Below are 26,540 nucleotides of genomic sequence, written 5' to 3' on the forward strand. Positions count from 1 at the left end.
CCCTAGCCCTTTTCTGCATATTTTCCCTTACATGCCACATATTTTCTTTAATGTTGTTAAAGGTACATGAAGTTTTTAAAGTAAATAAATTAAATCATATTCTGTTTCACTTCTAGTCTCTGCACATCCTACTCTTTATGCCTAGAATGCCCATTTTTTATTTCTCTTGGCTAACTCCTGTTGGTTCATTGGAAATCAATTTAGAGGCTGGATGGCACTTCTGAGTACTTGGAAGATATCCTTATTAACAACATTTATCACACTTATTAAAATCATACCAGAATGCCATATCACTAAAGGCAGAGTCCATTTCATTGATACTTGAATCCTTTAGGTAAGCCACAGTACCTACCACCCTGATTGATATCCAATAAATATTTGTTGAATAAAAGAATGTATTTTTAATAGATACAATATCTCAAGAATTGAAAAATGATAATTTTCTACTTTTATTTCTTTTTCTTCTTTTACCTCCCTACCTTTTATCTCCCATGTCTACCTATAGAACTGACTATAAAGCCTGATTATAGATTAATGCTTACCTTAAATTATGGAATTATAAGAATGAGAAATGTAAAATGTGTGGGACTCTTTTTTAAAGAAAGCATTGTTGAGATGTGTATATGTTGTTTCACTTATTTTTGTTATTTTCTCAATTTCAGCTTTTCAGCTTAGCATATGATAGTCTAAAGAGAAATTGGGGCTCTTGAGCTTTCTGATGAAGAACAGGCTCAAGATGCCCAACACAGGCTTTGTCCTTTCGCTTGGTGTACTGGAGGTGTTTCCCGCTATGGTGATGGAGAGGCTGCCTGATGGACCAGAACTTTCAGTGTGCATTAAAAGCAGGCTCTGAGGCTGTGGAGTGAGAGAAATTTTATGGAATGACTTTGGGTGATGCAGCTGCAGAATCAATTAGGCTGAATAGAGTCTCTGGTTGCCAATTTTAGTAATAGCAGAAAAATGGAAATGCTGAGGCTGGTAGTCACCCAGATGTTTAGCCCTGCTGACTGGCACATCAGTGTTAATTCTTCCTGCTCTGTCTTTGGTTCTTGGGCATACCTCATAATATAAATAAGTATTGCTCTCACTCTCATATAAAGGCCAATTACTGGAGGGGCTGAAAATAGTGCAATAAAATCCATATTCTATTCTGCCATTTTCATGGCTTAGGAGTCTCAGCCACCTTCACGCAAGTGGATCATCAAGAAAGTCAATAACAGTAACACTGAAAATGAGGAGGAAAAGCAACTCCAAAGAAATACTGGGGAAATAATAGCAATACTAATTCAATTGTCAAAGGGACGCAGACAACAGTGTGGTGATGGTCGGGGGCCGGGGGAGCTGGGTGGAGGTGGGTAAAGATGTGAAAATGGAGGACATCTGTAGTAGTGTCAACAATAAATTAAAGAAAAAGAAGATCAAAACCAATGAAGTAATAAAGGAAAACATAAATAAATAAAATTTTTGAAATAAAATTAAAATCTCCCTACTTTTATTAGACAGCAAACTTCTAGACATCACCTTAATTATAAATAAAATATATATTTTATATATATAACATATATCTTTATCAACTTTATCAAATATATATATATATCATTATCTACATAATTATCACACTTTGAATGCTGACTTTATATATAGTCCCATAGTTCCATCTTTTACTTCTGATAAATGAAAATATACAGTCCTCAAGGGAAGACTCCCATATTCATTTTTCAGAACTGGCAGTTCTTTATCTTTGTGCAGGTTTACACAACTATAAGGTAAGTCAGATAAGAAAGAAAAATATTTTATCCTAGACTAGGATTGGTGGAAATACCAGTTAAAACTGAATGAGAAACACATATCTTTCTTTGCTTTGTCAGCTGAAAGGCCTAGAAGGAATAGTAACCCAGTAGCAATGGGCTGCACCCCGATCTTGACTTCTAATACCATCTTCCAATAAGAGATACTAGAGCTCCTTGAGAAATGGCTGGTTAATACTAGGATGAGTAGAAAACATAGAAGGTAATATACAAAATATAGTGCAAGAAAGTAGTGTTAAAAAATAATGATGGTCCCTGGCTGGTGTGATTCAGTGGTTAGAGCATCAACCCATGCACAGAAGGGTCAAGGGTTTGATTCTCGGTCAAGGGCATGTACCTAGGTTGCAAGTTTGATCCCCCGGCCACCAGGGTGTGTGCAGGAGGTAACCGATCAATGTTTCTCTCTCTCTCTCCCCTCCTCCCTCTCCCCTTCGTCCCTTCCACTGTCTCTAAAAATCAAGGGGAAAAAATAATATAATAATGACAGGTATATCAAGGGGACAAAGAAATCAACTGAAATATCTCCCAGTTGTCAAAGCTAGAACAATTTGAGCAACAAAATAAAAGTAGGATTAAACCCAAAGTATAAGATAAACATTGAGTCCATACTGATATAAATGACTGCATAAAATAAATAAATGGGGTAGACAGGCAATCCTCCTGTACAAGATTCTGTACACTTTATGTAAATAATGGGGTTCCAAGGAGATGGAGCATGGGCACTTGGCTCTGCCCCTGGGGTGAACTGCCAACACACTATCACTCTGAGTGGGGTGGAGAATTTTGGCAAGGATTTAGAATTTGAAAAAAATAGCATAAATCTCCAGTATTTAAGAGTGTGCTGTGCATAGTGACTTTCTTCCAAAGAGGACGATATGAAATGGGTGGTGGTGAGACTTTAGAGTAGAGAAACCTGTCAAACACTGTTCCAGCCAGGTGAACAAGGGGAACAACCTTGTAGTGAGTCCTGTGGAGAGCTGAACCAGCGACGTGATGTGATGTGACATGAAGTGATGAGACTGGCACTCCACCTCTGTCGTGTTCCTCTCCCAAACCCGCAACTTATGTCTAATCATGGGAGAAATATTAAATAAGTCCCTCTTGAGGAATATTCTACAAAACGCGTGACCAGTAATCTCTAACGCTGAGAAGTTATCAATAACAAGGAAAGTCTGAGAAACTGTGACAGCCCAGAGGAACCTAAGTAGATATGACAACTAAATACAATGTAGTGTCTTTCAAGGGCTTTTGGAACAGAAAAAAGATGTTATAGAAAAACTAAGAAAATATGGAAGTCTGGATAAAGTATGTACTTTAGCCAGTGGTAATATATCAATATCGGTTTATTAATTGGGACAAACGTGCTATAATAATGTTGGCAGTGTATATATAAAACTGCATAGGGAGTGCCTAGAAAGTACACCATCTTCATAACTTTTCCTGAAATCTAAAAATATTCTAAAATATAGTGTTTATTTTCAAAAACAATAAAATAACTTTCCAAATCACTTTTTTTAATACCTGGAAAAGTCCCTACCACTGCAATATTTAATATACAAAACATTAATCATTCTAATCACATTCATTTATCTAGAGAGATAAGTAAATACCTCATAATGACATGCAGGGGAGGGAATGCTGAAAGGACAAATCTCAGGGGAAATAAGTTAGCGCGAGAAGGCAACAGAGGAACGAGCTCTGTGTGGTTTGGCTTATGGATGCATCCAACAGTCAGTAGGGAAGCTAGGAGTTAAATTTGCTCTTATTCAAGTTAATTGTGTCATTTAGAGGATATCTGAGTAGCACCACAGAAGCTAACTTAAGGAGGAGATTGGTTTCAATAATTTTAGTGCTTTTTTTGAAAATTACTTTCTTATTGATGTCTTTTATTTTATCTTTGCTTGTGACCTCAGAATATCAACACACATTCTAAAATGATTTTTTATTAAAATTACTTTTATTAAAATTGCGTTATTTGAAATTTGATTGATCCTAAGTTAGTGCCCATAGCTGATGTGCAAAACCTGTGTAATAGAGATAATTTTCACCAAATATTACTTGTGTTCTCCTACATTTCTCAGAATCCCTTGTAGCTGGGTTGGGGTCAGGTGGCTGGTTTGGGCCAATAATTTGTGAGAGGAAGTGATGTTAGTCACTTCTTGGCAGAGGGAGTTAAAAGCCCAGGTCTCTAAACCTCCACCTTTCTATTTCCTTTCCATTGTAACTTCAGAAGCCACGTTTCCAGGTGCTGTTGCTATATGATGCTACAGCATCCGTTAGCCTAGTTTTCTGAGTTATCACGTGGGGTAGATCTCACTCCCCAAACCCTGACGATGATGAACATGTATATGGATTATATACTATATTAAGCCATAAGACACTGGAGTTTCTCTGTTGCTCTATTTAGTGTTAATTAACCTACTACAACTAGTAAGAAAAATTGCTTGTATTTTAAGAAATTATTATTGTATTTTAGGCTATTTTATTATAGGTAGTCTGAAGTAGTTTTTAAGATTACTATAAGCTTTACTTGCCACAGACACCAAATTACAATGCTTTATACCACAAAGGAATACTGTAAATTTTAAAAGGCATCAGGTATAAAATTATGAATAGGGATAGAGGCCCTTGTAGAACAACCCATTTGGAAAGGAAAATGACTCGGTCAAGCCAAGAAAAATCATATAAATTCAACCTATTGAAAGAATAAAGATTTAAGCAAAAGTTTATAATTTCATTGCATAATATTTTAGGAACAGACATTTATCAGGAAAAAGGGTAGGTAAGTAGTACCTACTGCTTGATCTGATTTTCAGGAACATAGGATGAAGAATCACAGACCATGTTATTGCTGGAGGTAGAGAGGTGTAGGTGTTGACTGCATATAATATAAAGTATTTTAGGGACTAACTGTAAGATGCCATGTGTAATTTTTATAAAACACAGGGGTATGAACAAGGAACACATTCACACTCTGCATGCAAAGGTCTCACAGACCAGCTTTCGAACACAGTGTCATTAGTCAATAAAGGAAATGAGTTTTAGAAATGGAGGTTTCCCAAGAGCTACCTACAATTCACTTAATCATGCCTGACATATGTGTTTAAGGTTTGTTTTTGTTTTTGTTTGGTAATTAAGCTTTTTAACATGACTGTAGTTAGAGGGTTTGTTCCTGTTTCATATATTCCCTAGGGCCCCCCTAAATTAATTACGTGAGGGAAATATTGCAGGTTCTATCAATTATGATATTACCCATATATGAGATTTCAATGGCATTTGATGATAAATTGAATAATAAAGGTGTTGAATTGAAGAAACATCCCTCTCTCTTTTTTGTCTTCATAAATGGTTTTTAAAAATTGAAATAGATGCTTCTCAAAAAGTGGATATGGGCCTTAGGTTAAAGCACTGATGATATATTTCTCTCCACTCAGCTAATGAGCAGTCCCAGTGCCCTACTAATGAGCCAAATGTATTTTTCAGAAAATTAACAGCTCACAGAAAGATTTACATTTCAATTTACATCAACAAGGCAATTTTCTGACACAGCTGTTTTCCTGATTGACTCCTTAAAAACTTCTCTTATAACTTTTTCTAACTTTTTCATTGCTTTCCTTTTAGAATTGCAGCATGGGTGTTGAATTTTACTATGTTAATTTAGATAATCTGCCTTCTTCAACTTTGGAAAGATATTTAATGCAATAAAAACAAACAAAGATCTCTGTCTTCATAGTACTTACATTCTCTGTGGGCAAGGGGGAGGCAGATAATAAATACTGTCAAGTAGTATTTCAGAAAGTCATAAGTATTATGGAAAAATGGAAAATAGAGCTGATCAGAGAGAATTAAAATGCCAGATGACTGGGGGGATTGGGGTTGGCAATTTTAAATAGAATTATTAGAGTAGACTTCATTGAGATGACATTTCAGCAAGTTCTTAAAGAAGGTGAAGAAGTTAGACGTGGTCCTGATAATGAAAAAAGTAAGTAAACACTGCCCATAAAATACATGTACAATGAAGATTTGTGATATTGCTGGAGATATACAAAATTTAGAAGGGGTTCCTCTAGCAAGATTGTTTTCAAATGGTATTATGACATTAGTGCAGCCACAATAGTGCCTGTTACGGTGCTACAAACAGAATCTTCAACTTACTGGTGAATTGTTCTAACAGTTCGTAGGTGAGTTCATGGTTTGCTTTTCAGTTGTTTGTTTGTTTTTAAGTTATGGCCATAAGGCCACTGACTACTTCAATCAGGAAGGCTTTTTAACCTTTGATTGTCTTGTCTTGACAGAAATGACATTTTAAAAGCTCTTCAGAAACCTAAAACAAAGGAGTTGCTCTGGCTTATGGGATTCACTTGGGATGGAGGCTCTCACTGCTCATAACTTTCTTTCATTTCCATTAAGGAGATCACGAGTTTCTCATTCAAAGATTTTAGCCCTCAAATCATTTCCCCTTCACTCCTCCCAACTGTCTCTTTTTTATTGTAAAAGCCTCTTAGCCTATCACATACCCAACTCAGTTCACTTCTCTAGTTACCACTGGGTAGAGATACATTGAAAAACCCACTGTAAACAAGTTCACAGTCTCCTTCCTTCAATGCAAAGCTGTTTCAAAAGGTTTAGCATACTCTTAATGCTGCTAATGAAGGTTTTTATAATTCACTCTCAAAGATTCATCAGAACTAATGCTCACACATGCTTGGCCTTCCTTCTAGCAATAAGAGATCCCATCCCTGTGCACATGGCTCTGCCTTTGCCTCTTGGCTTCACATTTACACTGGACAGCTTGCTGGTGTAATTCTGGCCCTAAGGCAGGGTTCACAATGTTTATGTGGTTGCAGTGAGACACATTTTTCAGACACCAGCTTTTTTGGCAGCAAAGTAGAATGAATGAAAAGGCTCGAGTCACTTTAAACAAGCCAGCAATAACGACAGGAGAATCCTGACTGCTGAATACCAGCGTCTCACAGAGTTTATGAGTGTCCACAGTCATGACTCTATCCATTTGATAACCTTTCAGAAGCATCACGAGGTCTGAGTAGAACTGTTTCTTGTCCTGACCAGCTTTCCACTAAACTTGTGAGGCAGAACTATCACTTTTTTCAGTAATTATTTGACCTTCCATTGTTACACACCTGATGTTACTTCCTTACTCTTTTTTTTTGCAATAAGTTGTTTTTATCTCTATATTGCATTGTGCTACCTGGCTTATTCTCTTTGACAGTTATCACTATAACATTATATATGCTAAATTATGTTTTAAAATACATATGGATCAAAACTGGATGATATACTTGTGAAGAGATTGCAACACAGCAGTGACAACAGCTGTCCTGGGAAACACTCGCCTTTCTTATTAGGGTGCAGAATAACAATCTTTCGTATTAGGCCAAAGGTGCTGATGCTACAAGCCGTGCAAACTTTGCACCTCTTTAATATGCTTCTTTCACAAACCTGTTTTCTCTGAAAAAGAAATTACTTCCAGTGAGTGCTCTGATGCTTAACTCTTTTTTTTTTTTAACCTGATTCTCCTCTAATCGTTAAATATGCTACCTGTTACTCCTACACAAATAAAAATCTAAATTTTGTTTCCAAAAGTTTCTCCAAATAATATCACTTTCTAAACCTCTATCTCTACCATGGACCATTGTTTTTGATAAATTTCACAATAGCCACTTGCCAATTATTCATGAGATTAGTACATAGAGAACTCATGTTTGCATTTGAAAGGGATCAGAGTTCGCAGCGTAAATAATTCACACCATAAATGCTGCAGGCAAGAATATTTTTCAGTGCACATTCTCCAAATGATATTATAGGATCTCTGCATTATAGGCCATTTTTAAAATCCTCACCCAAAGATATATTTATTGATTGGAGAGAGAGAGAGTGAAAGGGCACATGAGAGAGAAACATCGATCGGTCATCTCCTATACGTGCCTGACCAGGGATTGAACCTGAAACCTAAGGATGTGCCCTAACTGGGAATTGAACCTGCAACCTTTGGGTGCCCGAGATGATGCTCCAACTAACTGAGCCACCAGGCCAGGGCATAGGCAATTTTAAAACCACAGAAAAAGGACTAATATTAGAAAACTTTATATAAACACCTTTACCAGATACATTTTGATAATTATTCTCATTACATAGCTTTTAATTTAGTCTTATCCTGTAATTTTTGCCCATCCACTAAATCTATTTTTTTCTTCTTATCTTTGAGAGATGACTTAACTCTCTTTGAACAGAAACCCTTCTCTATGTTCTATCTCTGTTTAGTATGTGTATATATTTCCTGGAAGAATGGGTGGCCTTACCTTGTTTCTTCCTTCATAAATGTAAAAATGTTACTGACACAGGGGAGAGACATTTCATTAAACTAAGAAAGAGCCATTTAATGAATGACACGTATTATAACATCAGCTGCAATTTCAACTTTGATTTTACTTTCAGAAGCTGTTCAGACTGTGCTCGATGGTGATGATGGTGGTGATAGTTGTGTCAAAAAAAGGCAGCACTCCACTCTCTGATGTACTACAATTTACTAAAATATCTAATATATAAATATTTAAGAAAATTGAATTACAATTGGACAACTACTCTGAAACCATAAAAAGTTCCTTTAGAAAAGTAATGCTAAAAACATTGCTAAAGTCTATATGAAAGGCTTTTACAAATTCCAAAGGCCCTTTATGTACACAATTTGAAACTTACAACATTCTGATATTTAATGAAGTAGATTTCAAGAAGAAATAAAATTATAGAGTTTTCTCTTTGTTCCCTAACAATCCTGTGACATAAGGTATACAATGAGTGTTCAATAAATATTTCGGAATGATTATGATAATAGGAATATAGTGATGAGGTTGACATTCTCTTTAGGAGCATTATATGGACAAGAGGTTGGAACATCAAGGAAAGGACACATAAGAAGATTGGAGGTGAGGCCTTGGTTCACTCAATGAGTATTTATTAAATTTAGATCATTCTGGGTCCCTTTGTGCTGACATAAAATTCATTTCCTTTCTCCTCCACTGTTATAGTTTATGCTAAATAATCATTCAAATCATTATAAAATTCATAGAGCCCTAAAGTTGGTAGGTTCTTAATACTTTTATACTAGTCACCCGTTTAAAAAGCCATTTGATGAAGATTCTAGCTCCAGTTTGCTAAATCTCTAACACATGAGCCTCAGTTTTCAAAATTTAAAATGTAAGCAGTTCCTTACAGATGAGTGGAGAACATGGAATAAGGGAATGTACATGAAGCTTCTAGCTCAGCCTATTATATAATAGGTTTTCAACAAACAATTAACTTGAGGCCCTCCCCACTCCTACAGTATTATTGCAAGCAAGCTGCAGGCTTGTTCAGCACCGCATTCCAACACTGCTGTAATGAGCCAGATTGCTCGGATAATTGGCCTTCTCCCACCAAATGCAAGATTGACAGATTTAATATAAGTCTATGCAGTTGCCCATTCCTGTAATAGAGAGTTCTCATTAAGGAAATGGATTAATTGGCTTACTGATGTTTTAGTGAAAGCCAGATCTGACTAAGTGGACTCCTCAGTACTGAGAAAAACAAATTAAACACTAATAAAGAGAGAAATGTGCTTGCTTTGGCTGAAGTCTCAGCCATAGGCTCACATCAAGCCTTTGCGATTAAGAGCTGTCAGTGTGCGTGGACATTTATGTCTGACAGATGAAACTGCTCTGATTTTCACCCTGACAGTTCACCCTCCAAATCACTCATACAAGCTGGAGGCTGCATGTGTGTCTCCTCCCTAGAAGATTTTCATTAGGAAATACTAACCCTTGTCAGGAAATGTGTCTAATATAGAACCATGCTTGGCTCTTTTTTGCGCAACCAGCTAATAAGACATATTTGGGACAAACTAATTTAGAGTAAAATATTCATCGGAATTGTTCCCAAAGTATCATGAAGCTAATGCTTCATTAGAAAATTGTATCTTAATCTCTCTTCTCCCAGTGACTCTCTGTCCCATCTTTTCAATATTTGGAAAGACGGTTTATTATGATTATTTTTAAGGAAAAAATAAATATACACATATAAATAAATATACATACATGCATATTATTCATATCAGTGTCTTTCTTGTCTGGTTAAACAGATACAAAAGTGGCCAATGCTTTTTCACTTTATTGGAACCATTAATTTTTCTCTATCGGTCTTACATCTATCTCCATTAACTTACAATCATGTAATTTCCTCAGTCTTTAAAAAATGAAAAACACCTCTATTGACCCCATGTTACCTACCAGCTATGATACCTTTTCCCTGCTCTACACTCATTATTCCCCAGTTCCACGCCTCCTTTTCTGACTTGACCTTCTCTAATCACGTCAAGGTTCGTCTCATCCCTTACACCCGTCCCCTCAGCACGCTTCAGATGAACTGCCCGTGGTGGCCACTTCGCTGCATGAAAAGTCGATTCTCTCGTCCCTCGCTCAGCTAGCCTGGCAGAGCTCTGAAACAGTCGACCACTCTTCCTCTGCGAATTTTTTCACTTGGCTTCCAGGTCAATAGACTTTGATACCTCTCCTTACTCCAAAGGCTGCTCGCTCATTCTCGGTCTTCCCTGTTGATCTTCCCCATCACTTCAACTTCTTAACTTTGGAATATCTACTAGTGATTTCAAATGTAACATGTCCAAAGCCAGGCTACTGACCTTCTCCAGCCAACCCTTTCTTCATACAATCCCTCACCTCAATACACAGCAGCTGATTTCTTCCACTGCTCCTACCACAATCCTCAGGGACATCAGGAACTACTCACTTGTATTTTACATCTCACCACCAAAGAACCAATCTGTTAGCTCTCCTGTAAAATACCAACATATTTCAAATATAACTGTTTCCCCCTACCTCTGCCTCTGTTATCCAAGTCTAAGCTGTTATCATTTTATCATCTATCCTCTGGATTATTGGAATAGTCTCCACTCACTTCCCATTCCTCCTGTCCTTGTCCTGTACAGTCTGTTGTCAAAAGGGCAGCCAGAGCATTAGATCAGAATATGTCTCTACTCAGAATTTTCTAACGGCTTTCTTTCTCCAAAATCCTCACCACTGTGTATAAGGCCCTACATATTTCTGGCCTTTTTTACCTTTCTGACCCCATCAATTCTTATTCTCTTTCTCTCTCATTCACCCTGCTTCAGTAACATGGGCCAGCTTGTTCTTTTTAGGACATGCCAGGCACATGCACCTCAGGGCCTTTGCATTTGCTGTGCTGTTTTCTCTCATTGGAGCAGTTTCCCCCCAGATATCTGCATAGATTTCATAGCTTTCAGGTTGTTACAGAAAGGCTGCCTTCTCAGTGAGGCTTCTCAAACTACTCATTTCGAAACTGCCCCCAACTCCTTCCACACACCACCACACATCTTCTTGGCCTTAAAAACTAATGTCCATTGACATATTATATGTTTTATTTTTTTATTTGTTTATAGTCTGTCTTTTTATCCTTTGAGTCTGAGTTCCAAAGTGGCAGGAGTTTTAGTCTGTTTTAAAATCCAGTGTTTAGAATAATACCTGGCATCTAATAGGTACCCAAAAAATATTTGTTGGGGTAATCAATAAATGGATTTGTTAAATTAAAATAGGAGAGGCTACTGATTTTCTGGCTCAAATAAGAGTTAATTATTTAAAACAAATCCAGAATTCAGCCTGCAACTGATTCCATCTATTTTCCTGTTATGCTATGTTTTTGGAGGTAAAATAAGTCAGACAGAATCCTTAATTTCTCACATTCATATATATCACAAGGAAAGTGTTCCTACATAAGGAGAGGTGAAAAAAAATCACGTTGCTTGCTCAGAGCTATGCTATTTAATGAAAATTCCATATATATACATATATATTATACACTTTTCTCATATATAATCTGTCCATGGAGAGGCCTCTATATAAACTTAAAGTAGATTCTACATCACACTACCAATAGAAAAGTACATAGTCTGTCTACATTGGATTAGATTACACACCCTTTTCTATCCTAAAGCATCAAGAATGACTGAAATTCAGAGCCAATTAATAGAGAATTCCTAAGACATACTTTTCCACTGAAATTTTAATTAATTTGCCCTTGCATACTTTCATTCTGAAAGCACAATGCCATTGTATTTATTTCATGAGGTCCACTTTCTAAAGCTGTGGTGTCAATACCGATTGCTCTAATTAACATTTGTGATTAATTTTGTACTCAGTGAAACTGCATTTCCTTTTGACCAACAGGCTTGTAAGTGACAGCTCTAGACTACTGTGTTCTACACAAGCTAATTGGTTTGAAAGAAGCCAGCGAAAAACAAAGGAACTCAAGTTTGGAAGGTTTCTGAGAAATCAGAAGTCTAAAGATTATTAAAGCTTATCACTTCAAGGAACTAGAAACAATTTAGACAACCTATGCAGGGGTGTAACCCTTGTAAGAAAACTGTGCACTGCCTGTATCTGAAGCAAATATATTAAAGAGAACGAATTATCCTTTTAGAATTAGATGCTGTTTCAATCTTGAAAAAAATGTTGATATATTAATGATCTCTGTTGGATAGGAAGTATAAGCAAATATATATGGTTTCCCTCTATTACTTTCATGAATTGCCTTGTCACCTATGGGTAGTGAATTAATTTTAACTTAATAAGCATTAAAGTCACCACTTACTAAGCCAATGGGTAATCAAAATAATACTCTTGCTTGTTCTCATATACCATGGCTGCATTCCAAGAAGCTATGGCATTTGGAACAATGAAGGTTAGAGCAGAGATATTATAAATTCTTAAATATACATTTGCTGTGACTGAATTTGCCACCCCAACTGTTTTCTATATACTCTGAGATTAGGACAGCAGGAGATGAGCTGAAATTGTAGACTGAGGGGATTACCATGGGCATAAAAAATATTTTTCAAAAAGTGAAGATGAATAGATATTCAAAGAAATATTGCAAGATAAATCTTATTTAGGAATGAAATTATGACATCTCCTCCAACGCTGAGATTTTCCTCTGCCTGGAACTATCGATAAGGCATTACTTCTCTGAGTTCAGCTATTATGAGGACAAAGTGTCCTCTAAGGTTTATTTAAAAAGCCATTAATTCTTGAAACAATTGTTTTAACAATAAGTTTTAAATATTGATTATAAAATTGGGGTAAAAAATTTACTTCACAACAATTTTGAAGTAAAGGAGAAAACAGACTGTGGAATAAGAAAGATGACAGATTACCTCTATTGTGAGAAATGTCTGTATACCCTTTTTTATGAGAAAATAGCATTTCTGATGCAGAAAACCTAAATCATGGAGACAATACACTGTGTAGATTCCGGAAGTTGGAAACATAAAATATGTACTACATCAGTATTACAAAATCTTTTCTTTGTTGTAGTTTCACTAGAGCTAATTTCACCCAGGGTGACATAAAACTGATAATACAATAGGTATAAGTGCTTGAGTTGGGGAAAAAAACCCATTTAAGGACTGTTCAGATATTTTGCTCCTCTTAGATACTTTTCCCAGTGATAGCTGCCCCTTTACCCCCCAGTGGTTATGCTGTCCTGGAGACTGCTGGGTGTTATCCTGACTTTGTTGCTTCTGGTTCTTTCTGTTGGAGGAATAAGAACCCAGGAAAACTTTTTTTTTTTTTTTTTTTTAGGTTATATTATGAGTATCTGTAAAGAGAAAATGTACAGATACTGTTAGCTCTTCTAGGAACTTTATGAAAATATGAATCATTTATTAGGTAGCAACCCAGGGAGAAAACAGCAGCTGTGACATCTGTGAATAGCTCCTACAGTGAATTACAAATGGGGTTTTTGCTTGGCTCTGTTAAACCAAACTAACACCATTTCAGGGGGAGGTTATTTTAAGCAGTTCACTGGGTTTAGTGACCAGGAGAAATGCCTTTCCTAATGGTCATTCTATTCACCATTGTTTTCTCAATTAGTAATTCACAGTTGATAAACTAAATTTGGAAAATCACTATCACATTTTCTCCAGTTTTAATTAAGCTGTCTCTTATATGTTGTATTAAACATATAACCTGTGAGATAATGTGTAAAGAAATGCTTAACTAAAAATAGTTTTCTTCATATAACTGGGTGGGCAGAAATACCACAGACACCTGCCTCACCCATTTCTTCTGTTTTACTAATGTCTGTTTTTTTCTCTCTCACTTTGTCCCTCCATTCTTCCTCTTGTTTTCCCCCTATACACTTTTTGTCTGATTTTTTTTAGCTCAACGGGCACATTTTAGGCAAGCTCTAAAATCAAACAAAGAGAATATTTGTTGTGTATTTCCATTTTCTAAAACTTAAGATATTTACACCAAAATTTAATTAATAACTAGTAAACTTTGGTATCAAGCAACCCATCAATTAACTGGATTTTTCACTTTTTAACCAAATATCATATTGAAACAGTATCAAGTAAACATTAGATTGAATCCCTCTCCTCTTTGTCTGTGGTAATGCTTGTCTAGGCCCGAACATTATCAAAGCGGCACACCAAGGGATTAAATAAGTATTGCTGTTTAGGGCTCTTAAATGTTACGATTTCTTTCCTCTCATCAAGTCTGTCCGAGATTACTCCCTAGAAGTAAATATCAGTTTTATAAGAAGGGTATTAAATCCTAACTAGGAAAGGAAATTTTTATCAAGGGAAACCCCTTCTAGCCTTAAAGTGAGAGAATTGTAAGAGTCCAAGGCAGAGCTGCTGAACTTAAATGTGGGAAATGTTCTGTCCACAGGGAAGGAAATTCAGCCACTTCCTGCTTCTATTGACTCAGCACGTGTCCCCAATCTTGGGGCCTTTCTTGTGACCCTGATTCATCAACATCTGTTACCTTGCTCTTGATTAGCATCATCTGGGTCCCTAACTGGTTCAAATCCTCTTAGACTTTTCAGGTAGGACCATGCCACCTTTTAGATGCAAGCGTAGTTTTCAGTGATTCCTCTCTGATGACCCTTTTGAGGAGGTGACGGAAAACAAGTCTAAACAGCAACCGCTTGGGTTATCCCCAAAATGATTTACCTCATATTACACTTCTATTAAAATTAAGTTATCAAGTTTACAAGGCATATGTAACAATAAAGAAATGAATCAAATGTAATTTTAAATTAAAACTACATAATATAAAATATTTTTGCAGCATAGCAAATTTGTAAAAGTAATGCATAGCAAATCTACATATTTTTAACAGCTGACACCAGGATTCCTCTTAGACTTTCTTTGAATTCCTTGATAAATTGTTGGAAGAAGAAAAATAATATTTTAAGGACATAAATTGACAAAAACTGCACACACTGCCCAACCTCTTGGGAATTTGCAAGAGAAGGCAAGTAAGACTTGTTTTAGGGGAGTGTTGGGAGGCAAAGGGGTTGATCAATACTGGTGAGGATTAGTGCCAAGGTCATTGCTCCAGTGAAACTAAACCTCCATGGCCCTAAACCTTTAGTAAAATATGCTACTCACACAGAGGTCTTCTGTGAATGGTGTCTGTGTGTGGATCTAGGGAAAGGGTCAGCACTGTTGGGAGCTGGAAGAATGAGAGAAAGATGCTACCATCCAGAACCTGTAGTATGAAAAAGAAGCCAGAGCATGGAACCATCTGCTATAGAAACAACATGAGAAATTATTAGTGTAAAATTTCTAGGGATGCTTGAAACCGGAGAGCCTCTTACTTAATGGGTTTTGAGTCATTTAAATTTCCAAAGATCAATGTAAGAAACATATTAAAATATTTAAAGAGGTATAAATAATTTTTATATTTCTCTGTATTTTTAAAATATTCTGAAATAACATGCATTACTTTTAAATTGAAAGAAAAATGTAAATAGATGCATTTTCTCATTGAAATGTACCAAATATGAAATTTATTTCTGTGCCACTGTTGGTTTCACATATACCAATGCTAAATAAAAGAAAGTAGGAATTTAGATTCATATACTTACCATGGAATTTTGTCTTCTGCATTCTTTATTCAGGTTATTCAGATTTCATGCCCTGACTTATATTTATAAAAAGGTAGACAGGATCTCTATAAAATCAGATTGAATTCTATAAGGGCAAAACCTCAGCTTGGCATAGAAAAGTAATTCACCGATAAGAAATTTCTGATGTACTGAACTCTTTAAAATGTAGATGTTAACTTATAAGTGGCATTCATATTTTAATCATTTTAAGAAAGGAAAATAAAATCTGTGTCTATTTTCAGAAATTAAAATGAATATATAATTATACATGTTGTTCTTAAAATGTCAACAACGTGTTTATATATTCAAGTTGAATACATAAAGAATAAGAACTGAATAAGAGATAAGAACCACATTAAATTCTTAGAAAAGTACCTATATAAGTAAATGACAGGAAAGCAAAGTAGATCTTTAACAGATGTCAAGTGCTTTGATTATTAATAAATGCAAGTTACTAAAAGTTAACAACTCTATTTTTAAATGTTACTTTTATTTTTACCAATAATAATTTGGACTGTAATAATAATGGAGATTCCTTTAAAAGGCAAGTGTTGTTTCTCTCTCTCTCTCTCCTTTCCTCTCTCTCTCTCACTCTCTCTCTCACAAGGTGGTTTACTTTATGGTATTCTGCAGACAACCAAAGACACCAACCAATAAATGGCAATCATATATATATATATATATATTTTGCTTTTGATTTTGTTTAATCTTTTTCTCCATTGAAGCAATAAAAAATGACAAACATTTAGAAGAGATAATTATTCTATAAAATAATATTAAAAGAATAAAAAGCATTTAGATTTATTTCACTGCATTTTTCACATTTGTTTTTAGTAAAAAAAAAAAAAAAATCCTCTTGCCTGTATTTTTAAATACCTATTATACATGCGTGAATGAACTCTTTTGAGCTCTAAAAACAACATTTCTTGACATATATTTTATTAAAATCCCATTTTAGATGTTAAAGCTTTTTTACAAAATAGGTACATGGTTTTTCCTGTTGACTACTGTAAGCAAGTCAAAGGATAATATCTTATAAAAAATTACATAAGATGACTAGGTTTTCTGGTCCAAGTCAGAGCTTACATTTGCTCTCTCAGCTTTCTCCCCACAACTGCACATTCCATTCCTTTCACCCAGATGCATCCTTAATGTTTTTCCATTAAATGCTTTTATTTAAAATTCTGCTCATGCTTTATCTTCTTCTTTAGAAAAATTTCATGTGATTGCAATCCATTTCCGGATCTTTTAATATTTGCGAAGATGTTTTGAACATTTTTATGTTCATCTATTTCATTAGCTGCTGAGTCACTAGCTATTGCTTTGTCATGAACAAGTTCTGCACCAACGAGACTTTCTTTTGCCTGAGGTACTTTGCTCATTGAGTACACTGCCACCGAGGGGCTTCAGATTTAAGCATTCATAATTTAAGGAGATAAATTATTGCACATATTTTCCTTTTACATAAAAATATTATTTTCCCATTAAATGAAAATGCAATTATAATCAGGAGTTAAATTCATGTGCTTCTCTACAAATCCCAGAACTGTTTTTTTTTTTTTTTACAGGCAAGTCTCACTCCAAACAAAAATGACTACATGCTGTTCCATTGGACATCATTTTCATTTAACTAACTACTCGATGCTATAATACAGGATAAAATATTCATTTCCTTGTTATATAATTGTTTTTGAGGTGGGAAAAAAGTCTTCTATATTTGTTTCCACAGGTCACTTTTAAAATTCAAAATAGTAGGAAATAATTTAAAATCCCAATTTAAATGTATTTCCCAATTTAATTTTAGCCCTTTAATACATGTAGAGGCAGCTTTGCCTCCTCTTTGGTTTCTGGGCTCCAATGCTTACAATAATACATTTTTTCATATAAGACTCAACAGAGTTATAGAAATATTTGTGTATTACCAGAATATAAATACTGAAGTTGAATAATGAAAGATAATACTTTAATGGTATACAATTTGAAGGAAGACAGAGAAAGGCAGTAGTTTAAAAAGCATTAAATGGAAAATAGTTGGGCTTAGCTGAGAAATACAGCTCTGCTAGATTAGTGCATAACCCCAAGCAAATGGTAGCTTCTGAAGTTCTGATCTGCAAAATAGTAAAAATACCCAATTCACACAGATTAGCGTAAGGATGTGATGTGAAATCACAAAGAACAATGTTTGACAGAGAAGCACTCAACAAAGGCTAGTTTGATTTCTCTTTTTCTTTCTTGAGTCAGATCTACATGAAACAAAAATAATGCACTTGATCTGGATAAAGATTGAGATGCTTTTCAAGTAATATTATAGGAACAATACCACTAATTTCAAGATCTTAAATCAGAAGACTTAATGTGAACAGCCAATTCATAATTTCTTGGCAAATGTTCACCGTCAGGAAAGTCAAAACAACCTCCATTCTGATCTTGGATATTTTCATAGCTGTGTATTTCCATGTGAATGTTCTTCAAAATCTATGGTACTTATAATTCCTCTTTTTGAAATTATTTATTTAAATTATTCATAGTAACTATGCTTATTAGTCAGAAAATGCAATAAACAGCATTCTCATGCTCAATATTGGTCACTGGCTACATAATTTATTAAATGGACAATAACATATGAAATGAAACTGCTTACTTCTCTTATATTGACAACAGAAGTATATAATCTCTTTTCATCTCTTGCCATTTGCAATAAAATAACAAGCACATACTTTATCATTTCCTTGCTATGTTAATGTCTAATATTGCCAGAACAAATATTTTACAAATTAGAAAACTGGAAAATCTAGATATTCTATCTCTAAGAAAATAAATTTTAGCAAGAAGATATTAAAATAAAATCACAAAATAGCTCTACATATTTAGATAAATGATGGGAAAATGCAATAGATAATGTTTTACAGATAAGAAAAAAGTTGTTTGTGGAGGATTTTCAGAGAGTCTCAAAAAGATTAAATGTATGTATTGACACTAAAACACCAGACTGTTTGCCAAGATCAAAGCCACTTGTACTTCTGCTGTGATAATGAACAGCTTTAAATGTCTCTTTCACTAATGGTAAGTTCCTGGAAACTACTTGAATTCTTTTATTTTTACTTTTTTAGCGTTTATCTGTCTGAATTTTACTTTTCCAGAGTCACTTTGCTTAAACAACTACAGGAAAGTAACATTGGTTTCTGGTTGAAGAGAGGGTAAAGAAATAAAATGAGTCATGATAGTCAAACTGCTAAATTCCTAAAATCAAGAAGAATGAAGCAGGAGGAAGTGATTCTAGTCTTACTTTAGCCTGAGAATTTACCTTTGAGCTTTTCAGTTGTGCATCAGTTCCTGGATATATACAGGGTGTCCCCCCAAAATGTACACATACTTTAACAGCTGATTCTATCAAATTTTGAAAATGAAATGTATGTTAATAAATACTGCCTTTATAATTATTCAAAGTATGTCTACATTTTTGGGGAAACCCTGTGTATATACCCTATAGATAACCCGGGAAGAACCACCCAACATCCATTATCCAGACCACTTACCATCTTGGACCAATCCAGAGGCTTAAAATGCAGGACTGATTCTACCTAAAGAAGTATTTTTAGTATAAAAATTCCCAGCTCTTTTTCCTTATTTGGAACACACTGGACATTGCTTGGTTGTGGATCTGATTTTCATATCTCAAAACCCTTGAATAAATCTTTGCCAGTTATTTCTAGCCACAGCCTCCTGACTCTTTGCTCATAGCTGACATGATCTTGGTTGAACTTACCTAAATAATGCTTTTACAAATATTTTCTTAGGAAAAGAGTCTTTGCTATTGTTATTATTCAACATTCCTTATCTACAAACTGGAAGACATCATGCTAGGTGCTATGGAAAATATGGAATAAACAGAGCACGGTACTTGCCTCCAGGAACTGAGAAGTTGACAAAATCAACACTGATTGGATGATTGATTCATTTCAACACATAAGTAGCGAATGAACCCATAGTATTTGCCAAAAACTATGTTAGGTACTGGAGATATTCTGGTAAATTAGATAAAACAGACCTTGCCTTCACGAAACTCATAATCTATTGGAGAGACAGGAAAAAAACCCTACAATAAATAAATAAAAATAAAAAACATTCACCAGTATTTACTTTAAACTACACGTAGTTCTACAAAAGTGTCATCCAAGAGGAATAACAGAATAACAATACCTAATAATACTTAACATTTATTGAGTGTTCATTATTTGTCAGGTTGTTGTACATTTTTTACATGTATTTATATTTAATAACCATAACTATGCTATGAAAAAAGGTGTCATATTTATCTCCATTGTACAGTTGATAAAACTGAAGCATAGAAAGAGCAACTGACTTATTCAAGGGTATGTGGCTAGAAAATAACAGAGCAAATGTTTAGACCCAGGCAGATGGCTCCAGAGCACATGCTCTTAGCTTCTCTCTCACAATATATCTAGATTATGCTAAAATTTGCAATAGAGATTAGGGGTGTGCAATTGAGATACACACCTATAGCTTCTTTCTTTGAAAGTTTCCTGGAGTAGATGGGAGTTTTAACTGAGATTTAGGCATGGTTAAGAGATCAGAATATTTTAGTTAGGAGGAAGGGAGTTCTAGGTCAAGGTAATAGTCTAAAATAAGGTAATGAAGAAAGGACAAATGGACTTTGGTGACTGAGGTGTGCAGTTAAAGATGAGGCTGAAATGGTGGGCTGGGCTATGCTATGGTGGGTCCTTGGTAGGCAGCCTGATATGGGATGGCTTGATGCCCAAAGATTGGGAGGAAGGCCTATTAGGAGGCCCTTTCAGGGAAGCAGACCAAAAGAGAGAAAATGATATATAAACCAAGGGAACCACAGAGAGAATAAAAGAATAAAAAAGAGGGAACAGATACAACAGATTATAGTTAAGTATAGCTGTTGAGATATGGTGACCGAATTGATGGTCTGGATGGGAGTTGTTTGAAGGAGAGGGAGGTTATAAAATTGGGTTCAAAGTTTAGTTGGACATATTTTTAACTGAGTGACTTTGGGCAAATTACTTCATCTCTACAGGTCTATTTCCTCATATGAAAAATGAGAACGGGTAAACTCATATGCATGTTGGAGACTTAAATGAGATAATGGGATTAGAGTGTTAACAAGAGGGTTTGCACATAATTAGTCTCCATAAATGACATTTGTGACTATCTTAATAGAATTGAAAATGACTTTCAAGTTTTTTTATTGTCGATAGTATTAAAGATGTCCCCCTCATTACCCCCCTTTGCCCCCTTCCCCAGGCCTTCACCACACTATTGCTCCTGTCCATGGGCTATGCTAAGTCAATAAGCAGGTGATTATGCCATTAACTGTGATGAGGCAAAAAGATATTTGGGTATATTGAGATCTAGATGCTGTAATATATCCATGTGGACATTTTTAGCTTGCAAACTGAAACCAGAGTCTTAAATCAGAAGAAAGGTCCAGATTAAGGACAACGATTTAGCTATCAATCACAAGAGAAGACTGTGTAGAAAGAATCTTAGCTGATGGAGTAAGACAAGGAAGTCACAAGGGGCCAATGGAGATTTAGGAATGGGGTAGGGTCAAGAAAACCATTGCCAAAGCTTGAGCCAAAGGACATGTGAGAGGAATCCAATAGGTCTGATATATGGTAGATTATTCATGGACTTTAACATAGAAGCTTTAGTAGTGGGCTAAACCTTTGATTATTAGGAGGCAAGAAATGAGTGAAATGAGGAGGCAGCTGGTGTAGACCATTCTTTTAGTTAATTTTGCCATTGAAAACAAGATTGAAGAGAAAGCAGAGATGTTGGGAATGTGTGTGTATGTGCGTGCTTATGTTTTCTATTTGTTCAGAGAAGAGTCAGTTTAATGGCAGAGATTAATGATGTAAACGAAAGAGTGGGTCTGATTGATGGTGGGTTCTGTAATTGGTATGAACAACAAAAAATCAAAAGAAAAAAGGTAAATGCAAACTGTTTCTAATGGATCTGCTATATATTTAATGTTTTCACATTTATTTCATCAAGGCCTAAAAACACCCTGTAAGAAATTATTTTTCCAATTTTCAAATAAAGAAACTGAAACAGAAAACAAAGGTTGCCCAAAGAAAAAAACTTGGTATTTGAGGAAGTTAGGATTCAAATCCAGACCTGTTTGAATCTCAAGGCCTCTAAGTAGAGGAAAATGGACAATTTGACAAAGAATAGACGGGAGTTAAGGGAGTTAACAGGATATTTAGAACTGTAGAGTTAGGGCATCAAAACTGAGTTTGAGGACTTGGAGAAAAGTAAAATTCTGTAATAGCCACTATGGTGCATTTAATGGGATTTTAGAAAGAGATTGCTAAGTAGCTCCAAAAGCTTAACTGAGACATGAATTTGTAATGCGTGCAGTTATGTGACTTGTTTCAGTTTCTTCAATTCTCACAGAACATCAATATTGAACAAAGGCCAGTCTTCTAAAATTCATTGTAGGCTGGCCTATTAAAAATACATGCTGAAGACAGCAGTTTGGCTGTTTGCCTATGAATTCTCTAAAACTATGTTTTTAAAAAATATTGAATATATAGAGGATATGAGCAATTATTTTATTTAAAACATTGGGTCTGTTTAATAATATTATTACGCAAGTGAGACCAAATAAGTCCTTAATTTTGAAGCTTGCCTTCTGCCCCATCAGTGAGTAAATACATGCTGAGCACCTCTGGTGTGCTTGAAGGGGGAGGGAAGAGAACCATTACACCTGATCAGCCTCTAGACTTATAACAAACAAAAAGTACATAGGCAAAGAAGGATATGCCACCACTCACACTCAATAAGTACACTAATATATACTAAATGAAATGAACAGTCTACTAGAGAACAAAACTATATAAAAAAACCAAACGAGCAATCTTAAGGATGACAGAAATAAAGGGCCAATAAGAGTGAATGTTCACTGGCCTAAACCCATAAAACCTGTCTTCTGAGTGATTGATTCTCTACACCAGTCAGTCAATCACTGCTTTACATTAGGGATACTCTAAATGCTTCAACATCTATCCCTCTGCACCTTCATTCCAAACCCTTTACCATTTACTTGAAAAAGATCATGGTTATTGTCTGCCAGTCAGACACACTAGAGGGTAACATAATCTCTCTCTCTCAACCTCTCTCTCCCTCTCTCTCTCCCTCTCTCTCTCTCTCTCTCTCTCTCTCTCTCTCTCTCTCTCTCTCACACACACACACACACACACACACACACACCAGCCCACTGTCCACAGGGGCAAACAGAGTGTCTAGTTAAGTCAATGAGAGCAAAATGTCACAGGATTCCCATCACCAACCTGAGCAATAGAAAGATTTCCAGTCAGAAGCCAGCTAGAGAAAGTACATGGGAGAATGATTTTTTATTTCTTGAATTCAACTGTAGATTATTTATGACTAAGATCTTATTAACATACACACCAAACTACATGAGTGACCACTATGGTAGAAGAAAGAAGACACCATCTGGATATTGTTCCTAATTTAAATAAACATTGGGTGTTTCTGCAATTCTATAGGGACCCAACAGAGAAGCATATATTTTCCTTCCTTTTTATACATTAATGTAATCATTTTAAATCTTCTGAACTGATGGAGATGTATGAAATGACATGCTTAAGATAATACAAGAAAATATCACCTATTATTTTGCTTAAAACATATTCTAATTTTTGCTGTATGCTTTATCTTAAATCACAAAGTATCTCTTAATCTGTGGCCAATTTTCAGTTTATTTTCAATATTTCAGGTATCTTTGATTGAAAATATTTGCTTTTATAGGAATGAATTAATTTTTAATATTTCTATTTGTTATTTACAATACTCTGCGATTTCCTCAAGAATTCTGTTAAGCAAATTGTGGTTCACATCCAATTGTGGATTTAAACACCAAAGCTTTTGCTCTTTGTCTAGCCACCTTTCACATTAATGCTCCCAGGAGACATTGTCAGAAACTGAAAACTGAGTAGTTTATTTGAAAGACCTTATGGATTATAGAAATATATGGTATTATTATCATTAGCAATACTGAAAACATGAAAGAAGTGTAGGTGTTAATTAGAAAACTTTATCAAAACATGAAAATTAACTCATTAATAATGAAGAGGCTGTGTTCATAGATTGTGTACAAATTATTAGCCTCTCAAAGGAAAAAGGTCATAAGGAAATATGATTTGAGGCTCCTTCTTTTGCTCCTCTCCCTCCTCCACATAGCTAACACTAAGATATAGAGGGCACTTGTTGGTTTATGATTGCATGCTAATGGTTCTCTTTTTTTTCTCTGTTTTTAAAATTCATGAGGCTTTTTCCTTCTACCCACTTCATTCAATAATGACCAAATTCACTGTATTATAACTCCCTGTGAGAACCTAAAATGAACACTGTTTCACTGATGGGGGATTAGGAAGAACTGAGCAAATCAGTAAGTCAGCTGGGGGCAAAATATGTTTGAATTTAAAAATGTACATTTCTTCAGTACAGAAGTAAGGTTCATTGGTGGATTGTAAACCTCAAACATGAAAGAGCATCTAATCCTTTCAATAATTCTGAAACAATAGTTCATGGAAAATTTGAATGTATATGTGACAATCTTAGATTTATCAGAATGTGATTATAACATTAAAGGTATGTAAATACTATTAAAAAAACAGTAACATATCTTAACAGCCTAATGAGATTGCATATTTTTTTCTCTACCAGCTTTAGGTATGTTCTTAAAAAGACAAAGCTACCATAATTTATAATATAAAATTTTAACATGTGATTATATCACATAATTTCACTACTAAGGTACGACTTTTGGATTTATATGAAATAAAATTGATAATTAGAAAGTAGTTAGAAGAATAAATCAATAGGAAACACATCTTTCCTTGTGTGTTACAACCTACTACATATGTTCTCACTCCCTTAACCACACATTAGCCAAAGGCCTTTGGTAGCTTGCAAATTACTGTACCCTAAAGTATCCATAGCCATGAAAGGACCTTATAAATCTGCTGTCCCTTGCAGTAACTATAGTTACTTTCTTGCTGACAGGAGAACACTCACAAGATAACTGATCTATCTTACCTATAATTATAATGTCTACTACAAACATTTTGGCAAAATGTAAAGAGCTTACAAAGAGATGGAAAAAATAAAATCATTTAACAAATTTCATAGAATAATTATCAAGCATAACTCTGCAAAACTGAACACAACCATTAAAAGAGTGAACAGTCACTTAAAGACAATGATAGTAACCAAATTATGTTAGTGTTAGTATTGCAGGAGCAGAGGTACAAATACCTAAAGGATGTGAGAGAGAGAAAGAATTTTTCACATTCATCCAACCCTTCACTCGTATTTACTGCCATATCTATTGTCATTATTATATAGTATTATATTATTTATGAAGCATGTGTAGTTTGTGTGGGGCTGTGTCTGTTAAAAGCTGAGTACTCCCTGGAGAAACAAGTGGGAGCATTGTTCTTTGAAAATCAGGGTTTATCTTAGAAAGTAACCCTGGGTACTAAAGACTTAGGGGAATTTAACTGAAGTCCACCAGTGGTTAAAAATTTGAGAATAAGGTTGGAGAGAATTGGGATGTACTGAATTAACAGTACACAAGGCTGAATTGAGTCATGGGCTTACCTGAGACAGATGCCACGTTTCTATGTTGCACTGGCCAATGACAACATACAGTGGCTAATTACTAAAATGAATGCACTCATCAGATATATAAGAAACACCATCTAAATTCTTTCCAGGAATAAAAATAATGTTTATTCCATACTTGAAGGACATAGAATAAAATCAATCCAGTAGTTTAATAATTTTGTTATAAAACTTCATGTCCGGTATTTATTTTAAATATAGGACAAATATATTCTATTACAATCCCATATAGTGAATGATATACATGCTTTTCTGATAACTATTTTTTTTGCTAATTTTTAAAAGGGGGGGGGAGTTACATTAGTTGTCATTTTGTTCTCCAGAAATCACAAATACCAGTGATTTCTAGAAGCCTAATATCATACTGACTTAATCTAATAATCAGAATAAATGCTATAATGATCAGAGGCTACTTAAAGCTTTCAATGTTTTATATTAAACATTCATGGGCAATAAAGTTATTTATTTTATGAGAATGCAAATTTTGACAAATTCACCAACAGAACCATTGTCCTATAACATTTTCCTAAGAGCCATCAGAAATCCAATTCACTTTTTTTGAGCAAAACGTGCATACTTCTGTTACAAACAGAAAATTATTGCTTTTCTAAAGTTGATTATGGGAGCACACGTGTGTTTTATATACTAAGGTGGTATCCCTTCCTTCAAAATCTTCCCTTGGTTGCATTCTCACAAAAATATCCAAGAGTGTTCTGAAATTTGGGGCTTCAACCTGCATAATAAGGAACTGGGACTTAACAAAGAGAGAAAAGGAATCATAGATCAGAAACAAATTTAAGCAACATAAATTAACTTTTTATGGGGTAGGCTTTTTGAATGATTATCAAAATGTATTCCCTTAACCTAATAATTATTGATCTCAATTTATGTGCCTAATAATGCCTTTAAAATTTTTTTTTTACCATATTTATTTTATATCATGATTTCTTTGTCCTCGTGGACTCTAATTGGGGAAATAAATACTCCCTTCTCTTTTTTATTGTATGTGTATTAGTAGGGGTAGGAAGCACAGAATATGAGAGAATAGGC

General features: G+C 34.9%; 1 protein-coding gene across 1 annotated transcript in view; it reads right to left on the reverse strand.

The window, feature by feature from the left end:
- The window catches only part of BANK1 (B cell scaffold protein with ankyrin repeats 1), a 249,140-nt gene that overhangs the window by 142,060 nt on the left and 80,540 nt on the right, over positions 1–26,540 (reverse strand). The gene's annotated exons all lie outside the window — the stretch shown is intronic.

The sequence above is a fragment of the Miniopterus natalensis genome, chromosome 1, assembly GCF_054644295.1.
Source record: "Miniopterus natalensis isolate mMinNat1 chromosome 1, mMinNat1.hap1, whole genome shotgun sequence".
In the NCBI taxonomy this organism is placed as follows: domain Eukaryota; kingdom Metazoa; phylum Chordata; class Mammalia; order Chiroptera; family Miniopteridae; genus Miniopterus; species Miniopterus natalensis.